At 42.5% G+C, this 12,273-nt stretch overlaps 1 protein-coding gene across 2 annotated transcripts in view; it reads left to right on the top strand.

Annotated features, from left to right (window-relative positions):
- The first annotated feature begins 739 nt into the window (after positions 1-739).
- LOC104919384 (SPRY domain-containing SOCS box protein 4) overlaps positions 740-12,273 on the top strand; it is a 38,847-nt gene continuing 27,313 nt past the window's right edge. For both annotated transcript variants that reach the window (XM_027280539.1, XM_010731392.3), the window contains exon 1: positions 740-1,071. The gene's annotated coding sequence lies outside the window, so the exon portion shown is untranslated. The remainder of the gene's footprint in view (positions 1,072-12,273) is intronic.

Genomic DNA, 12,273 nt, shown 5'->3' with positions numbered 1-12,273 from the left:
TTGTCTTGTGATTGGATTGGGACAGAAACAACATAAGGAATCTTAAAACACTAGATCAGGCCACCATTCTGTTAGGATAACACTTATTCTGTTGCAGTTGCCTACATTATACTGTACAAATCCTAGTGTTAATCTCATAGGCGTGAGATAATCTACATGTCTTTGTGGTAAGCAGCATTGGATGGGAAAGCTTGCTAACCCAGTTTTGGGTTTAATCCAAAAATCCAGCTACTCCCACTTGACTGCTCAGATATATGTAAGATATTATGTTGTATATTTGTATATATGAACTGCATTTCATTGTCTCAGTACTTGCATTATGTGCAATGGAAATAAAGTTTAATACATTTGGATCTTATCTAATCTTTTTTCAAGCACAAATGAGTTGCCAAAGTTACAGACAAATCGTTATTCTGCTCTGAATAAAACTATGTAAGGCATGAAGTGGCCTCCACCCTGCGTCAAGTTTCTTAAACCAGAATTTAACAGGAAGTTAGATACTGATACATACAAAATAAAAGCACGGCGTTAGCCAGGTTTAGGAAGAAATAACTTTCATTTTTTCATTAATTGGTTGTAACACACAGACATGTGTGTGTGTTAGATGCAGAAAAACACGGAATACAAACGTGGCGTTTTTTTTTTTTCTAAAAGCGTGTCTTCGTGGATGTTGTCGTCGGGAAACGGGTTGTTATCGCGGCCAACTTGACGCTGGTCACCTTTTCTTGATCCCGACCCTCCAGCCAATCAGCGGCTGTCAGGGACACACGAACGGTGATAATATCCACGGAACAGGCTGCAGGCAGGAGGAACAAAGAAAGCCGCCCGCTGCCTGGAAAAACGTCCTTTCACTCCGTCAACACGGACAAATATCGACTGCTCGGAGGCAGTTTTTGCTTTACTTTAAACACTTTCTCTTGACTGTTAACGGCCACGCTGTGTCTTAGGCACGACTGGTTTTGTTGTTTTTTTTTGGTGAGGAAAGAGGAAACTTGGCGTCGTGAGAGCTTTGTCGGGTCGCCTTTCTCTCCGAAACCCTTCTCGCCTTGGTGTTTGGGAAGGTAACGTGCGGTAAGTTGTTTTTTTTTCTTCTCTTGCGTAAGTGACGAACACAACTGTGTTGCGTTGCCTATTAACTATAAACTCCTGTCTCAAACTTTCCACTTGTGTTTTGTGTGGTGACCGAAGCTCCTTCCCTTCTCACCCTGGCTGGGGAGCTTTCCCCAAACTCAGTTTAATATGCTGTTATTTAATGCTTACCATGAGGAACTAAACCCAACGCATTTATTTTTTCTGTTTTAAAACATTTTGGGTTGAACCTAATGACTTATTTTATCTATTCAAATCAGTCGGACTTCTTTTATTTGTGTTGTCACGCACTTAAACTAACAGCTCGGGCTGGTGTTTGCTTGCGTTAAGGATGAGTCCATTGAAAAGCAAACACAGCCTTTTTATATGTTGAGCTGAATTGCTGAAATAGCCCAAACACAAGGAAGACGTGAAGTGACACATTGAATTTAGCCAGCCTGTATTTCTTTTTTTTTTTTGGCTCGCTGTTTGTCCTGAAGCGGGAGTGAGCTGTTCAATATGAGGCAATGTGTTGTGCTGCTGCCTTTTTTAAAGGAGCAGATTTTTTTTATTATCCACAAATCAAATCAGTTTAAGAAGTAATATCTGCTCGTTTGTGCCGGGGAAATGGAAAAAAAAAGAGTCCCACTTACACGTTTCTGTTGCCAAAGTTGCTTATTTTGTGTTTTTCAAGCAAACAGGAGCAGACAGTTTATTTTTCCAGAGCTCTGCTTTGACTATGCAAAGGTTTTACTTTCCCTCCAGGTGAGCAAACACGGCAGCCCTGAGGCCTTGCACCATTTGACTCTTATTAAAGTGCCCGTTCAATTTGAAGTTAGCCTGCTATTCAAAGTCTAAATGCTGTGCCTGTAAGCGCACCATCTGCTTTGCCCTCCTGGGCATTGGCAGGCTACTGTCCAGATCAAGTGTTAGGAGAGATTCATGTGGGCGGACCGCAGCAGATGGTGAGATGGAGAGCATAACTGCCTGATGTGGTAGCTAGGCTCACTATTATTGTGGTTGGTTGTGTTTGGCGCAGTAAACCAGAAAAAAAAAAGTCTTGGAGCGTGTAGGCAGTTTCTCGAGGAGAACTCCGTCATCGCTATGACAAATGGTTTGAGTGTTCGTTAGCTTCCCTATACCGTTGAAAGCCAGGTCATCTGAGGGACCACTGACCCCTGCACTCTAATTCCCACCATCTGGGGTTTGACCCCGTGACCATGGCGACATCAATTGACCTCCCTGTTACCGCGTGCATGGGTGGTATGAACGTGCCTAGGTCCACAGTACTCGGAGGTCAACAGTTCCTTATCATGTTTAATTTACTCACAGTCTACCAGCAAGCAAATAAACAGGCATTGGCCACTTTCATGAAAACGGTTGGACCGGTGCGATGACTTTACCTGGACTTGTGCAGAGTTTACACCTAGTTGACACTAAATGAATCATACTGCAGCTACTCGCTGAAGAAACATCCCAGATAGAAGAGATGTTGGTTGTACAACTTGATGGGATCCTTGGGAACAAAAATGTGGCTGTTATGACCCATCTATATTAAACCCTAGCCGATAAGTGGACATTTGAGGCAAATTGTGAATGTGTCGGAGCAGCCAGCAAGGAGACTCAACATTTTATTACTTTATTTCAACACAGCGTAACCACAACCAAACATGGTAATTAATAACTTCCAGCTTTATAAAAACAAATGGTTGCTCTCTTATCTACGGGGCTAATGTATACTTACAAATTAACTCGCTCCTCTTCTGTTCAGCCTGTCCAGCAACTGCCATGTCTTCATCTTCACCTGCACCCAGAGCTGTGGTCTGGTCAGAGCCGCTGTAAATCATGGTGGTACATGTTGATTCCTGTCGTCTAACTCAGTCATTCTTGGAGGCTGTTTCTGGTCCCGTTGTGGCCACTTAGAGACTGCTAAGCCCAGTTCCAGTGCTCAACACCTCCTCCTGGGGGTCCAAAGCTCCCATGCTAGGAGTGTAAACAAACACTAATACTCACCCAGCGTTCTGAGCTTTCAGTCCTGGCAGAGCTGCATGACTAACTGAGCTAACTAGCTAACAGCAGCTGTTTTCAATTGCTTTTTTCAATTTGTAGTGAAACTGCCAAACATGACAATCTACAATTGTTGCACCCCTATCACCAGTAAATAGGTTATCCATCGGAGGGCACTGACAAGTTTATTTATTCCCTTTTAACTGTGAAATGTCTTGTTCAACGTGCATCTTGGTTTAATCCAAAGCAACAATAATGTTGCTCAGAGCTCAGTAGTTGCCAGCTTACTATTGGCATCGATTTTGAAAACTTGGCAAACGTCTTTGGGTTCCATCAATCGCAATCACCGTTTAACATGAAAAATTATTGGCGACACGTTGCTTTAGTGATATTTAAATATTGCCGTTAACATTGGAACCGAAACGGACACTTGCAATGGAGGAGACAATGTCGTGACAAAGTAAGTTGTTTGACTGTTAGTTTTTGGGGCTAGGCAAACCATGAAGCTCTAAGGCTTGAAGAGCATTGACGGGTCGATGGACACCACCAAATTTTAAAACATTCGGTTATGTCACAGTGTCATTAAGTTGATGACTCTAAATATTAGGTCAAACAAACCAGTTAGTGTGGTATATTATGTAAAACAACATGACTATTGGCTGATGTATCATTATAGAAATCAATGTCAGTATTGGCCTCAAAAAACCCAGCATTGATTGCATGCATTCAAATCAGGTCTTGCTGCTACTTACTGGAGGCAAGCACACAAGTGACTTCTACACCAGGTAGAATAATGGCACATTGTCTTGTAGATTAACATCCACCATCTCCAACCAGCAGTCGGCCTGACAGAGTAGCCACACACTGCCGGCGACACTGAGTACATTTGCAACTTCACTGTCAGCACGTTTGGTGAGTTAATGTTGACAAACGAGGTGGGAAATGATTGCCGTGCTACTCAATCGTCCCACGTGTGTCAAGAAGCAAATCGGTCCTGATGACAACTGTGGGTGTCGCCCAGGTAACAACAGCTTATTCTCCCCTTTAGTCTCCCCCGCTGACATAAAGACAGCCCTAACATTGATCATGAAAACAAGGCTTTTTTTGGATTATTTACGCTGTAGTTTTTTCCGCCAAGAAGCTGCAGTTTCTGATCTCCGAATCTGACCTAATATGACGTTTTTCTCCGAGGGCGCCACACATTTTTCTTTGGTTCTTGGTTTGTAGACAGAAAGAGGACAGCTTGCAGCGATTTTAGCATGATGTATTTATGTTTGTTGGAATTTATTAATGAATTGTTTGGTCTAATGAAACACCTCTATAAAAACACCCCAAAGCCAAATTTGCTTATTTTATCTGACCAACAGTCCGAAACTCAACGATATCAAAGTTTACTAAGTGGCAAATCCTCGCAATTGAGAGGCCACGGAATGTTTCACATTTCTGCTGCTTTGGGGGGAAAAAAACAACAAACACTTAAGCGCTAACATATTATTAAAGTAGTTGGCGATTAATGTTCCGATTCATCGTATCAGCTCTATCTCCTCTTAAGAGGCCCACATGCAAAATCTTGTCCCACTTGGCTGCTCGACTTTATGTTATGTCTGATTTGATGTGAATGCTGCACTAGACTGAAATCTATCCTAAATAGGCAGTGCGAAGGGAATCGACCGCAACTCCTGTTTCCAAACAGGAGCTGCTACTTTTCAGTCAGGCGACTGCATCATGTCAGGAGATGTTTTCTATCCAGATAGACATATTTGATGCTGTGTCTGTCAGACGATCTACATGCTGTATAATCTCTTGGAGGCATTCCACTGCAGTCAAAGCACGGCTGATAATTGTCCGCACTGTGCTCCCACTCGCACACAAATCTCCGACACACACACACACACACACAGTAGTACAGCAAAGGGGCTATGAAGCCGGCGTGTTGTGTCGGATGCTGACTCAGTAGAATATTTATGTTGCGAAATCCCATTAAGAGCAATCGGCCGCTGAGCAGGGCCACGCCTGGGCTTTAAGGGGACAGCAGGTCACTTTAAAAGGCCAGCAGTGCCCTTGTGTTTGCACTGTGTAATAGAATCTAATCACTTGAGTAGCTCACATTAAATTGGATCACTCTTTTAAATCACTGCCACTCATGTTCACTTGCTCTTGAAGGGCGTTTTAAACGATTCTGGATGATTGTCACCGGCTCAGGAATAATCGTTTCTAGCCGCAGCTGCACTACACGGTAGTGCGGTACACACTGGGTGAAATAGTGCATAGTTTTAGCCCTGCCGTGCGGGGCGAAACGACACCACAAAAAAAAAAAAAAATGTTTTCATTGCTCTGTCTTAATACGGTCGATCGAGCTGCAGGAACTGCATGCAAAGTAGCAGCATTTCCCATCAGGTTCAGCTGTGGGCTCTTTGGGCGAGACAGTGTTAAGCTCTTACTGCCCACCGTTTCACCAGCATGCCTCTCATTGTAACACATTGCCACTTGCTTCAGATTGTCAGTATTGATTAGGTGGAACACGAGCTTTCTTTTTTTTTCCAGCAAGACTTTCCTTAATATGCTGAAGTGGATCCCACTCATCGTTTTTTTCCTTCAGGCACGATGCGCATGTTAACAGAATAGGCCACTGCACATGTCAGCCAGTGTCGACTGTCGCTGCAGGGTGAGTGATGTGTGCTGAATATTGGACCCCAAGTCTTCAGGCAGATGACGGATGTTCGTCCCTGCGGAGGGAGATGGAGGTGATGTACCACTCAGGTTACTAAGGCAGTTTATCTTTCACATCTGAAAAGGATGTGGTGTAAAGCGCTCCTCCTGGAAGAAGCTTCCACCCACTCGTTTCTATACTGGTACACTGAAGCTCCACATTATTTGCTGAATGAAAACTCTTGATGTTCACCATGTCTTCACTAAACGCTGTGTACCAAACCTACCATTATATCATATGAGAATTTCAGACCTCAATAGATTTAAAGAAAATAAAGGAGGGAAAGAACAGAAACTAGCTGGCAGTTTTCAAAAACTAATGTGTACTTGCAAAGTAACTCCTGCAACCGCCGTGTCTTCATCTTCACCTACACTCAAGAGCCCTGGTCTGGTCAGAGCCGCTGTAAATCATGGTGGTGGGTAGTACATGTTGCTTCTTGCCGTCTAATCCCAAAACCCCACCGAGCACGTCTCTGTAGGTTGACAAAAGTATTGATACTTTGATACCACGTTTATAACAATACTGTCATTCGATAGAAAGATCTGGGATTATCGACTGATCTAGTAATTAATCAAATCAACTCTTTATTAATTAAGGTAAAAAGGACCATACTTCCGACCAATCGAAGTGCTTTCACGCTACACATCTCATTCATCCATTCATACACGCATTCTTGCCCTGTCTTTCACCTCGCCTTCATTTTGGAGTGTGGCCTTTCTCAGAATCAGAAATACTTTATTGATCCCCGCAGGGAAATTGTTTGTTACAGCAGCTCCCAAACGGTAAGTGAGATAGTAAGTAATAGCAATAAAACAAAACTTTAACACTATACACCTATAAGATATCCTATTTTAACACTTTTATTCACATGTATAAATAACAGTTAAATAAAACCAGTAACAGTAAAATAAAAGCCAAGTAACAGTGAACTATACAATATGTAAATCTAAAACCTTATAAAGAATATAGTCTGTGAGAGACTGTACAGAGAATCACTGATTGTTTAAAGACCGTTTCTGAACGGCAACTAACACTTAAAGCCTGCCAAAGCCGCCGGGCGACACGTTGTATGAACCAGTTGTTTTCCAGCATAATCCGGCCTTTAGAGTGGAGTTGGACGGTGGGCAGATTGAGTGAGAGTCAAATGGAACACAAGGAGACACGAAGACTGAGTAGCGGAGTGATCGATAGCTGGAGGAAGCGAAGGGCTGCCAGTGGAGAGTGGCTCTGGAAGGCTTAATAAAGTCTCACTCTTTGGGACATTGAATTAATTAAAGTTTATAAAGCTTGTTGTAAGTGATGCCACTATCCTAAGCTCTCACAGAGATGAGAGACCTGATTTATGTTTCTGCAAACCAAACCAGTGTGATATTTTTTTTTTGGGAGAATTTGGGAAATTCTAAAGAAAATGTCTTATCTTCAATACACATACATTAAAGTGTTACATATGCTCGTGTTAGTATAATGCGATCATCTAAACAATAGTCTCTCTTATTTGGTGTGTGAAATAACACAGTATTCCCCTCCCGCTTAGTGTCTATTTTTGGGAGCTGACCTTTTTATAAACTCGTGAAATGTGTTGTTTTTCATTATTCTGTTTATATATGCGCCCCCCCTTTTTTTTTTTCTGTTGAGCTGCTCTGGTGGTTAGTTATCCCTTTTTCTTCTTCACTATTCACAGAGAACCTGGCAGTCCTGTACACAAGTTAACATAATAGCGGACGGCTTTTGTCTTTTTGTTCAGCCACGTGTATAAAGAAAAGGTCTGACCTGGAAGCAGGAAGTTTCCTCTTGAATGTTTTCTCTTCTCCTGCCTTGGCCTCTTCCTACCAGCTGCCTTTTCCTCCTACTACTCTTATCACTTCTCCTCTTTTCTCTTCTTTTTTTACCCGGACATAACAATCTGCCATGCAAAGCAGAGTGTGCCCATATCACCGGGTCATCGCGAGGCCACCGACTACATGCACACAAGCACTGTGAATCATCTCACCTCAAGTGACCTCTTGCACATCAGGAGGTGGGGCAGAAATGTAGTCATACATGGTTGCTTGCCGACAGTGTGTTAAAACAGAAATGGATAACTAAACGACACACTAAAGCGCTGGTTCTCAAACTGTGGTACGAGTACCACTGGTGGTTTGCAACCTTCCTGTGGTGGTACTTGTAGGAATCTCTTAAATAGTTATTTGAAAATCAAGTTATTTATAAACAAAATCAAACAAATGAACAACAGTTTGAATGAAATTAAACTAAGTTATCGATGGGATGTTATTTAAAATACGTTTTTTTTTCATTTCCTGATACGCCGTAACGTTCAGTCACGTAGCGCGCATACTTCCATTAGTTCTGAACTAAAATGTGGTCGTGAGATAGTTAAGTGGAGGTAAAAATTAATGTCTCCAACACGCAGCAATCGTGGCTTTAAACGGGAAATATTAGGAAGAGAAGTGCGGCTGACTTTTCAAAAGAATGTAAGTTGCCTTTTAGTTCTGAACATCCTATTCTACCTTGAACATGCTAATTCACACACGTACCTCTACTCTTGTATGGAACCATCCATGAACCCTGCCATTGTTTAGCCACACCGCACTGACATGAATAATTGAGTCATCCTATGCGCTTGTGGATGTGCTCCACTGGAATCTTGTTGCTCCGCTGACGTTCAACAGCTTTGTTGCCTGCTGGATCCCCTGTGAGATATCAGCATCTTTTTTTTCACAGCAGTAGGTTCCATCTGAAGAATCTAAAGAAGTGTTTTTAGATTATGTAAGTCGTGTATTCTGTTTTTAAAGCATCCACACAAAGTAAAAGCTATAAAAGCGGCAAATGTCTATATTTATTTAAAGTTTTGCCTTGTAGATTTATTGCACCATTATTTACCTGCTTGTTAAACAAGTAAATAGCAATAAGTTGCTGTGCCAAGGTGCACCCACAGTTGCCAGTTGGTGTGTTTTGCGAGTTCTCCTGAGGTCAGAGCAGACTAATACGTCTTTTGAGGCTGACTGTTTCCGGAGCTTTGGGGAAAGAAGGGGTTAGATCAAAGAAACACAAAAATGGATCAGACACTCGTTCACACCCTCGCCTTTTCCCAGTTTTGTTTTTAATTAGAAATCTGTAAAGTGCTCAAGCACAGCAACCCATTAATTACCCAGCCTAATTCACACCATGTTTTAACTGTAGCTAATGACTTATTTTCTCAGGGGCAGATGAGGCCACTTGCATTTTTTTTTTTTTTTTTTTTTTTGGGACCAATTTCAGAGACAATTTGTAATTTGGTGCACCGGTGTAGAATTTTTGTCTTTTTAGCTCATCATGGTGTACTTCTTGTCAGGAGGAGGGAATTGGAGGATGTGTGTGTGTGTGTGTTGTGTGTGTGTGAGGATGGGAAGCCAGCATGATGCTCGCGTCATTAAGTTTTGTGATTTGCAGAACACGATCACCTGCTGCTGTTTTTTTTTTTTAAAAAGGCACGGCTCATATGGACGCACTCATTGCTCTTAATTTAAGCATGCCTCCCGCTGTCTTGGGGCCAGGAAATTAATCAGGGACGATAAAAACTTTTTTTGGGAGGTCACAGGATGGAAGGTCAACCCAGCCTAAATAAACATACAGCTTTTTGTTATTTATGCAACTTTAATTATCTACATTTAATTGTGAAAGAAGAAAAAAAAATTGGAATGGCCAGTATTTGCTTCAAGACGGTTTTTATATTAGTGTAGCTGATTGCAACCCTGTCGCCTCACCCTTGCCATTCTAGCACTATAGACAAGCTGGAACGTCTAGACGAGTTCTCTTAAAATTTTACAACATTTCTGAAATTTCTCATTGTTGCGTACTTTGTTCACGTTTCTATAACGCATGCATTCAGATATGGTAGAAGTAGTAGCACAGACGCATATGCAGACATATTTGTTAGCTGTCAGTTGAACATGGGGCTGTGCATTACCTTCTGGAAAGTTTTGGGCACATAGTTTTCAGGCCGAGGTGCGGCTGTGCTCGCTGTGTAAGTATTTGGGGATTTATTTCTGGTTTCTTCAGCAGTCAGGTGGATTCAGCATTACAAGGAAGGCGGTGATGAAGCACCTCAGGCCTCTTAACAAGGTTATTCATCTTTACACCACATTGGCACTCTGCATGTGTCTTTATTGTGCGATTTTAATAGTCACTCTGATGGCCGCTATTTCAGCCCAGGGCCCATATACAACTTTGACTCAGACAATAGATGTGATTAGTCGCTGGAGAATGTCTTTGATTGAAACACACTGAGTTGGAAGGAGACAAGGTAGATGAGGCAGAAACGATTGAGGGCTGCAGTCTCCCAGGGGCCTGATCTTGACAAATGGTTCACCCCCTCTTCCCTCTAACCATCATTTAAAAATGTCAAACCATTAAAAGCTCCTCCTCTGCTCTGATAGGAGACAGCTCAGCTCTTCATTCCTCTTGTGGAGCATGTTAATTTTTTACTCCAGTGTTTGTGAGCGAAATTGGAGTCATACCTCAGTCACCGGGCATTGATTGTGCGTTTTAATTATCAGTGGTGGGTGATAGAGTGGCAGAAGAACAGACGCTAATGCCTGTGGACTAATTGGAATGACAGTATTTACTTGCCTACAATAGGGCAGCAGCGGTCTGAAGGAAAAAAACAGAATAAATGTGGCCGGAGAGAGCGAAAGCTGGACTTGCTCCTTCCTCATTAGTAGCAGCGCTAAGGTGCTCTTGAGCAAAGCCCTTAAATCATCCCACAGGAGCAGAACGGCTTTAAGAGCACTGAACAGAGGCAGTGTGTTCCTTGAGAAAGGAAGCATTATTATTTAAGTTAAATTACCCTGGGGTTGGTGAAGGCTAAAGCATGAATTAGTGGCGTTTGACCAGGAGAGAACTTAATAAAAGGCTACTTTCTTTCGTTCTTTCTTGTTAAGGAAGCCTCGCCAATAAAATGAGCGCCGCCTCCTCTGCCGTTTGCCGTCCTCCTGTTTGCTGATGAATGTTTCCATGTCAGATCACCTCGACTTCTGTTTCCACACCAGCTCACTACAACGGCTCGCAGACTGTTCCTGGAGCCGTGTGTGGGCAGAGTGGGAGGGAACAGGTGGTGAGGAGTGAGGGGCATTGGAGAGAAGGCTACTGTGTAAGCCATCCTGCTGTCTCATCAGACCACACACTATCGAGGCCTGGATCAGCTAGTGTGTGTGTCTGTCTGTGTGCCTGCATGCATGCGTTTACTTTATTTGGAAGATGTGCACCCTGCTGCCAGTTTATTGAATCAGTGGATAATTTGTTGAGGCATTACACCTGTAACTCGACTCACCCTGCTTGAATTCCGGTTTGTTGCCATGGGTGCACTCTGCACAGTGTTTCCTGTGGAATGAGTTTATTTTGGAAAAGCTGTAGGCCATTGTTGTGCAAGTTCACACAGGCTCAAGGTTCAGTTCACATTAAATGAACCAGTGTACATTCATAGTTAGCAATTTAAAATGTTTCTTTCAGAGATGAGCTGCTTTACAAAATGCTGAGTTGGACTTGGCTGGAGTGACTTTGCAGGCGTTGTCGTTCAAGCTTCGTTTTCCTCTCTCCAGCAGACGTAATGCAAAGACTTGTTACTCTGCAATTCTCTGGTTTATCAGTCACCTATATGAACTACACTGCAGACAGGTCTAGTAGAGTGAGACCTTCCCTTATGCTGGAAGTCCTGAGGCGGGCTGAATGATGCCCCATTCACCCTCAGTACAGTTCTCATGAATGAGACCAAAACCATTTTTTGTATCAGGCTGTACACATGTTTATTACTGCCGTAAAGCTGGACATTTTAACATGGGGACTTGATGCGGTTATAAGAATTTTCAAATGACCCTTCAGTAACGAAGACTGGTTTTAAAGTATCAAAGTTTAAGTTGAATTTATTATTCTTGTACAAGAAGGAGCATTTAACAGTGCAACCCACAAAAGGAGTTACAGAGAAAAAGGCTCCCCGAAAAGCCTTAACAGTTGGTTCACATACACTCTCTAAAATGGGCTGTCTCGGACACCTCCCCATGGATACAGATAGCATCACAACATCTTTCACAGTTCTCTAATCAGTAGTCAGCAGAATATCCCTTTGTCTAAAGGACAACTGCCCCTGACCTCTCTCCGACCCTTTGTCCCCTTCTGAACTTTCTACACACATTATATGATTTAAAAACATCTGAACCCAAATATAATCCTAATTTTTATAACGGACGTGTTCTGTTGCCAGCCTCATGCGTTGGCTTTCCAGCCACGGAGGTTGCCGCTTGCTTGACACTGACAGTAGAACACGTTACAGAAGTATAGTGTATAAAGTGGCTGTATCCTCACTGCACTGAACTCCTTTTCTAGACTATGATAATCTAGTTCTAGGTAGCGTCACCTAGGGCTGTGCAATTAATAGAATTTTGATCACGATTTCGATTTTGTTGTCAAACGATCTCAAAAATCATATAATCAAGTTTAAACGATTTATTTTCCAC

Source organism: Larimichthys crocea, chromosome VII (assembly GCF_000972845.2).
Source record: "Larimichthys crocea isolate SSNF chromosome VII, L_crocea_2.0, whole genome shotgun sequence".
Classification (NCBI taxonomy): domain Eukaryota; kingdom Metazoa; phylum Chordata; class Actinopteri; family Sciaenidae; genus Larimichthys; species Larimichthys crocea.
Note: the sequence above shows the minus strand (reverse complement) of the source record. Positions and strands in the feature narration are given on the sequence as shown.